This window comes from Olea europaea, unplaced genomic scaffold (genome assembly GCF_002742605.1).
Source record: "Olea europaea var. sylvestris unplaced genomic scaffold, O_europaea_v1 scaffold1408, whole genome shotgun sequence".
In the NCBI taxonomy this organism is placed as follows: Eukaryota; Viridiplantae; Streptophyta; class Magnoliopsida; order Lamiales; family Oleaceae; genus Olea; species Olea europaea.
This window is the reverse complement of record NW_019231606.1, coordinates 177,177-185,473: the sequence shown is the minus strand read 5'-3', so window position 1 is coordinate 185,473 and position 8,297 is coordinate 177,177.

The following is an 8,297-nucleotide window of genomic DNA, read 5'->3' as shown; positions in this document are numbered from 1 at the left end:
TGGAGATCACTAGAAGTTTCCACTCAATTTGTTAAGGTATTTACCTTAGACCTAGAGAGATGAACTTTTTCCTACAAACAGTCATTTTTACCATAACGAACTCGAGCATGATTCTACTTCAACTTATTTTGTTTTGACGGCCTTAATCTCATTCTCTTATTTATTGGTCTCAGATTGAAGCCTTATGAGCACTGCTTGAATCTCATTAGCTTTTCAGACCATTTCCCTGATCTTCTTTTATAATCATTCCATTGCCATTTAAGGTGCTATAGCGTCCCTCTCTTAAGCCTAGAAGGCCCCCAACCTCCATCAGTTTGATCTTTTAACATAACTCGAATTTAGGTCATGTTTTTAATCTAATATTTGTAGTAAATAATTGTAGCTATCTGTAACTTAGTCGGAGCATGTTGATGATAGTCAGATTGACCTCTTCCTTATGGTCCTTAGAAAATTTTAGGCCTCGTCATTAGAGGTCTTTCTAAGGCGGTTTACAAATGGACTTTTCCAGTATTTTCGCTTTGTTTTCCTCTATGCAGAAGGAGGTAATAGTTGTTGGGACTATTGGTTTTTTCTTTCTCCAGCGGGATAGTCAACAAGTTGGAAGCAACGGAGGATTGGATGACTTAATAATTTTCAACTTTCTTTTCTTTGTCTATCTTGATGAGGCTCCACCTTTTCCTTACCTTTCTCTGATGCGGTCAATCAAAGCTTATTTACTTGACATGGAGAGTTTTCTTCTCCAATGTCGGGAGATGGAGGTATTATGGACATAGCCTTTCTGGCAAACCTTCCTCATAATAAAATGTTCGACTTAGAATACTTCATTGTATCATGTTGTACTACAAAAGAAGAGACATTAGTACTTAACATTCAAAACATTTCCAATAAGGTTAGTTAAAGAATCATTACCTTCGAAAGCCATTAGTCTGCTCTTAACAAATGGTGTAAGCTTCGAAGCTAATTGTTTAAAAGTCACTTTACTATCAAAGCTCATTTATAGCTCGAAAGGTGGCCATTTGAACAGTTCTAACTTGAGTCAATTTATTGTAGCTGCAAAAAGAACAAATCAGAAAAGAATACTAGGTACAATATTGAATTTGGGTACATCAGAGTAGAACTTACTATATTCGTGGATCTAAATGAAGTTTGGAAGCATAGTTATCTTTAGGATTGCATCGTCCTCTACCATTTGCCATCTCCCTTAGCCTAGAACTAGGTTGACTTTCACTCCTTAATGGAAGATGAAGCCCCCATATGAAAGGAAAATACAAGCCCCATGGATTCACGTAGTACCATACCTAAAAAATATCATCCCCACTCGAAGCCCTGGATCGAAATGAAGTTTGGAAGATATGGACCGATATATCCTCGCCAAGAGTGACATAAAATTTAAAGTAGCAATTAATATAAAATATGCTGTTAAAAAAATAAAGTAACAAAATAAAAATTTGTCGTCTAAAAGAGATTTCGATGCCTTACAAATTATTTATTTATTTATTTTTAAAAAGAAAAAGTATGCGAAACTTTACAAAGCTTTAATTTGAACACTTAAGGAAGGGTCGTACCGATGTAATAATATAACCCAAATTATATTCGAGTTTTACAATAAAATTTTATTTTGTAACAAAACACAACATTTTTTTTTTCGGTCGCTATAGTGATACCATGGTGGTAAGTGAAATTGTAGCATTTAATGGGTTGAAATGCATGTCTATAAACAAATGAAGCTCATCAACATCTTCTTTGGAGCTACTTATGAGCTAACCTTATTACCTTCCCACTTTATGAGTTCATAGGTGACAACATTACCCCCAAGCGGAAATAAACATTGCGATAAAGATGAGGGAGCAGCCATTGATGGCTCAATATTATGTGGAATTCCTTATAGTCAATAATAGAATAGCCTACCATTGAAAGAACTATGGGCCATTACCTCCATACAAGACTTATGCACGAAGTCCACCGATAATGATATTGTATGTATCAGAGGTAGCCAAATAGTGGTCAGGGAATGCTATTTGAACTCTCTAAGAAAATAAGCCCTTGTAAGGTCAACATTGTAATAGAAAATATCAACGAACGATAGAAAGATGTTAAGAAAATAAAAGCCTCAGAAGAAGGGACCGTATATGAAGAATTAAACCTTCACATCATTGAGCTTGATTCACAAACAACTCTAGTAGAACAGCTAAAGAGTTTTCCATAATCCCTCAAAAACCCTTCAATCATTACAGGTCAATAAGGACCTATCACGAGGAGGAAAAGAGAAGCTCAAGAGATTCCTATACAAAAACTTGGACATCTTTGTTTGGAAGCATGAAGATATGATTGACATCAATCAAAGGTGACTTGTTACCACCTTAAGATTGCTCCCAAGTTTTCTTCACATAGATAAAAGTGAAGAGCTCATACTCAAAGAGGTATGCAATATAAAGAGGTTGAAAGGCGAAAACAAAATAGGAAAATTGTAAAAGAAACTCTTCATTAATAATTTAAAATTTTGTACAAGTCGAGGCAAAGTACTGTAGACGATGAGTCTAGGATGCTCAATAAAATTATGCCAAAGAGACTAAGGACCCTCCAATGACCAACTACATAATCAATAATTGACCTCTTAGTGCATAAAAAGTCTAGCCCATCACATTTTCTAAAAAGGATATAGTAGGCCTATATTACATTAACTATGATACCATGGTGATAAGGTAAATTGTAGCCTTTAATGGGTTGAAACACATGTCGATAAATGAATAAAGCTCCATCAACATCATCTTCAGAGCTATTTATGAGCTAACTCTATGACATTCCCACTTTACAGGTTCATAGTTGACAACATTACCCCAAGAGGAAGAATAACTTTTGTGATAGGGATGAGGGAGTAGCCACTAGTGGCTCGACATCATGTAGAATTCCTTGTAGTTCATAATAGAATAGCCTACCATTAAAGGAATTATTGGCTATTACCTCCATACAATATTTATGCATGAAGTCCACGGATATGGTATTGCATCTATCAGAGGAAGCCAAATAGAGGCCATGGAATGCTATTTGAACCCTCTATAAAAAAAAATCATCCCATATGAGGTCAACATGGTAATATAGCTATCAATCCTCTTGATGAAGGGAAGACTCCTAAACAATGGAAAGATGTTAAGATGATATATAAAAGCCTCGAAAGAAAGGACAGTAAATGAAGATTAAACATTCACATCACTAAGTTCGATTTACAAACAACTCTAGTGGAATAGCTAAAGGTACCCATAGATCTTCAAGAGCGCACCAATTACTACAGGTCAGTAAGGACCAGTTACAAGGAGCAAAGAAGAAGGTTGAGAGACTTGTGCAAAGACTTGGACATCTTTGCTTGGAAGCATGAAGATATGGTTGGCACCGAACAAAGGTGACCTGTTACCACCTTAAGATTGCTTCCAAGCTTTCTTTACATAGATAAAAGTGAAGAGCTTACACTCAATGAGGTATGCAGTATAAAGAGGTTGAAAGTTGAAAATAGAATAGGTGAATTGTAAAAGAAACTCTTCATTAATAATTTAAAAATTTGTTCGAGTAGAGGCAAAATACTGTGAAGGATTATAAGTAAGTGGAGAAAACTCTAGTCTTAAGTGGTAGCATCTTTTAGAGGAGACTGATTCTCGCTGGCATCGATGTTGTTCACGAAATTATTATTTCAATTTAAATCCCCAAGTGTAACAAGTAATAAAATGGAATTTAGAGGTCCGAATTTTGTCCAACAAAGATTGAGTCAGCTTAATTTACCTATCTCGGCCTTAACCGAAACCAATTTACCAAATGTGATTATACCTAACCTAGACTATGTATGCAAATCTAAATTAAATGAATTAAAATGAAAATTGAAGTTTGAAATGCAAATTTGATGAAATTCACAAATTAAAGGCGCACTAGGATCGCGATCCCCATGCAACGCTCATTTTCACCCTAGTTCTACAAATTGACAATACACTTGAGATTTTGAAGAATCAATCTCTCTCGATAATGTTGAACGTACTCTCATATACTACCCGACTATATCTATATGATAGATGTATATATGAAAGAATGCATGAGGTTTTGTGAACACTTAGAGATTCACGCAGGGAACAACAGTATATTTCTATCCCCTATCGGACCCTACGATAGTTTATACCTTGTTGAACTTATTTTCCTTCTTTCGAATGCATAAAATAAGTCACCAAACTCACATAATGACGTGTACATAATCATGAAAGAATTTTATTGCATGTAAACCATTCAAAATTCACGGAACGTGTTCTATTGCCAATATTGTAAAACTGGATATCAAAAGTTTACATCACAAGGTTCATCATTCTCCTAGTACAGAATTTCCTAGCCTAACATGGAGAAAACAATGAAATTCATAGAAGTATGAAGAAATGACATCACCGGGCTAATAATAATCTACTTGAAATCCCATCGCTTTTCGTGTTTCTCTTCGTTACTGTGGTTTAAATTCGCCTTCAATCTGTGTTCTCATATCTCCCAATGCGTTCCTCCTTTTAATTAACGGCTCTAGGGTTTTTATATCTCTCCCGCAACTTGTTTCCATAAGAGTTTTAAGCTAAAAAGGAAACTAAAAATTTCGCGACGATTTTGTACCATGCGACCACATGGTTCAAACAAAACTGGCCTACCCAATCTCTGAATACCACCATGCGATTGTATGGTTAGATTTTTTCCATAAGTTTCGTTTTGATCCCAATATAATACTTTCTCATATCTTGCCCTCTTTTTCTAATTCTTCGTCTTTCAAAACTTCAAGTCTTCAACCAATCGGTCCTTGATCATTCAACATCTTCGTTTATGCCTTCAGTTCATCTTTTGGCTATCTACATTTTGATCCCTGAACTTTCATTTTCTTCCATTTTGGTCCATTTTTGTTTTTTTTATCTTGAATTCTGCCAAATCCATCAATATAGTCTTAAAAATGTAATTATAGAGAATTAAGTCAAATTTAAATGCTTTGATAAATAATTAGACATGTTTTGTGGTCAAATAAGTGGGTAAATATGCACTTATCAAACATTCCAAACTTGAATTATTGTTTGTCCTTAAACAAGATAGTGACTTAACTCTGTGTCTCAGGATTGGAATTCAATAATCGATACAAGAATCAGTTTCAACAGTGCACAAATGAAAACAACGTTTAAATGTCAGATGCATAACTCAACGTGTGTGTGAACTCATGTCAACATAGCACGCTTATGATTAGTTTATTCCCGACCCAAGTAGTCAAATATATCATTTCCTCACTTGAGCGATACAATCCCCAAACTTATTCTTCTTACTCAATTATTCCGGAGTGTGTTCTAAAGTTAGAAGTTTAGATAACTACAGTCCTTACTCTCTTTTAGTTCGAGTATATCTCATTATTACAAGTTCATACGTCAACAAGTAGAGGCTCTCTTATTTTGATTGCTTCAATCTTTAAGACTAACTAGGCTACTTGCCTTGCATCAAAGGTGTAGTTTCATCAACCAAATGTCTGAGGGTGTTCTTCATGCTACTTTGTCTTTGCTCACTTATTTTCTAATTATTTTTTTAGTCTATCTTCTCACTTGCTTTCTGTATAACCCTTGTAGTGAGCTTTAGACTATGACTCCCAAACCAGTTGGCTTCAGGGCATTAAGTTTTAAACCCTTGCAAGCTTATTCACTTGAGTATAAAGGATCGATAAGATGACTTTTTATTAACTTCTCCTCTTCTTGCTTTCTATATGACCTATGTAGCGAGCTTTAAATCGATGACACCCAAACCAGTTGGTTTCAGAGTACTAGGTTTCAAAATACCCTTACAAGCTTACTTGCTCAAGTCATAAAGGCTTGAGAGAAGTGTTATTTTCACTCAGATTAATCTTATGCCCCCCATTTTTATTTTTCTAGACATTCAATCTTCAAAACCAGCTCTTAATTTAAGACTTTCACCTAATCTTCATCTTATTGGTCCAGGTAATCCACATAGTAAAATTTCATGCACGGAATCCCTGCCTATCTCAAAGTTCCTTTGTAATTGCTCAACCATCTCCAAACTACTCTAAACTCGGCTTATGGTTCAATATATTAGAGAATTTTCTGGTCCCTCCCACTTTGTTCAAGAATGTAATCACTGACCTAACATGTAGAACATGAATGGCGTGCATAAAGAATGTCAAGTCTCATATCAACAAGTACAAGTTATTTGAATCATGCACCATATTCACAATTCCTAACGCATACTTAATCCAATGTTCACATCATTATCGGCAAAGCTATCAAACCCACACTAGTACACAAGATCATGATAAAACGAGATAAAACATGAAATTTATTATTATTATTATTATTATTATTATTATTATTATTATTATTATTAGTACTACTACTACTACTACTACTACTACTACTACTACTACTACTACTACTACTAACACTCAACAATCACACAGAAAACAGTAATTAAATACAATTATTGATGAATATAACTAGTGCAACGAAAAATAGATGCCAAAATTATGCCATCCCCACACTTATACGTAATATTGTACTCAATGTTGAAATAAAGTAGAACTTAAAATAGGCATAATTTAAGGACAATAACAAAATGAAAACACAAAAATGGGGTAACAGATACTTCCCTGATCAATGAGGAGGTGGTGATGAAAAACTGGGACCCGTGGTGTCGTCTCCTGGTGGTGGAGGTAGTCGTGCTAGGATCTACTTCATCATATTAGATAGCTGGGCTAGCTCGGTCTGGGGACCTTAATCCTTCTGTCTTAATGTTGCCTAATGATCCCATGTCTCATTAGCTCTTAACTGGATATCGTCCACCTGGCCTATATACATACCCAACCTCCCATTCATGATATCAAATCACTTATTGCTGCCAGGGACTCTCTACTAGCATTTGATGCTAAGTTTTCGGTGGTTAGCATGTCATCTCGCACCTGGTGGATGTCTGCACTCATAGCCCTGAATGCTTGCTAAAAAATCTAAATGTCCCGACTAGAAATGATTATAGTAGCAAGCATCTGCCTCAATATCTGTGTGTCAACATCAACAAGTGATGGTGGAGCTGCGACATTTGCACATCTTCGGCCGCCTATCCTAAATCTGTTGGCTACTACTTACGGGCATCTCTCTCCATCTTTTCCTGATGCTTCTCTCTGGCTCTATCCTGAGCCTCCAATGTGGTGCGTTTGATGAAGGGATTAGATTTTTCTGGTGCTTCCCCAGATAGGATGGTGACACCTACAGCCTTGCAGATATCGTCGACAGAGCTCGAAAATATTAGTGGGCAACGTTTGTTCTCCTATGTACCCATTGTATGCATCTGATTATAGATGAATGTGGCGAGATCAATTTTCTGTCTGCGAACTAGATGGTTAATGAAACCAGTCATGGGATTCGTGAATGTAGTTCGGTGTGTGTTGGACTCAACGTTGTGGCACATGAATAGCCAAATAATGGCTATGGATGGTGTAAGCTCGATTTGATGCCACTCAACAGTTTGTAGTGGCCATGCATTTTCAAACCCAAGCAACACATCGGCCACCTCGTTCTAATAGAAGTAACCTAGGATTGGGACCACATTGTCCCAAGACAGCTGATAATAGGCGAAAACATAATCCATTTGTCCCGCACCCAAGTCTAATGTAGATGCTATGATCCAAGAGTGTTCATTTCACTATTGAAGTTGGCATAAAACTCCCTGGCCAAAATTTCATAAACCGGATATGGTTTCTCCACCATTTTTTTCCATCCACAGTTTTGAACCAAGGTGATTAACTTGAACCCAGAAAAGTCATCCAGTTTTACTGGCCACTCCCCAAATAAGACCTAGTGGCTAATGATATCGGAGTATCGGGTTGTGGCTTCCAGAGTCAGGAATTTCTTTATGCCCATTTTGGGCTCTCTTTTACATACAGTGCACGATAATGACTCGACCTTCTCCTTTTCCTTTGACATTCTTTTTAGAGGCATCCTGCAAAAGTACAAGTTATGAATATTAGACGTCATGATGTAAATAGATGAAGTAGAAGGCATGAAAGAATTTATGTAGAGCACAAATCTCCCAAACTTGCTTCAAGATACATGTGTACAATGTTGGTGTGCAAGATGCATGGAATATGTCCCAAGATAGGGTTATTACTACAAATTGTGACTCACCAACAAGAACTTAGCTCAAAACATGCAAAGTGTTTAATTTGACCCATGACTGACTGAGGACTTTCACCCCTGGACATCGTCGAGAAAAATAGAAATGTTCCCAAACAATCTCCAAGAGTATAA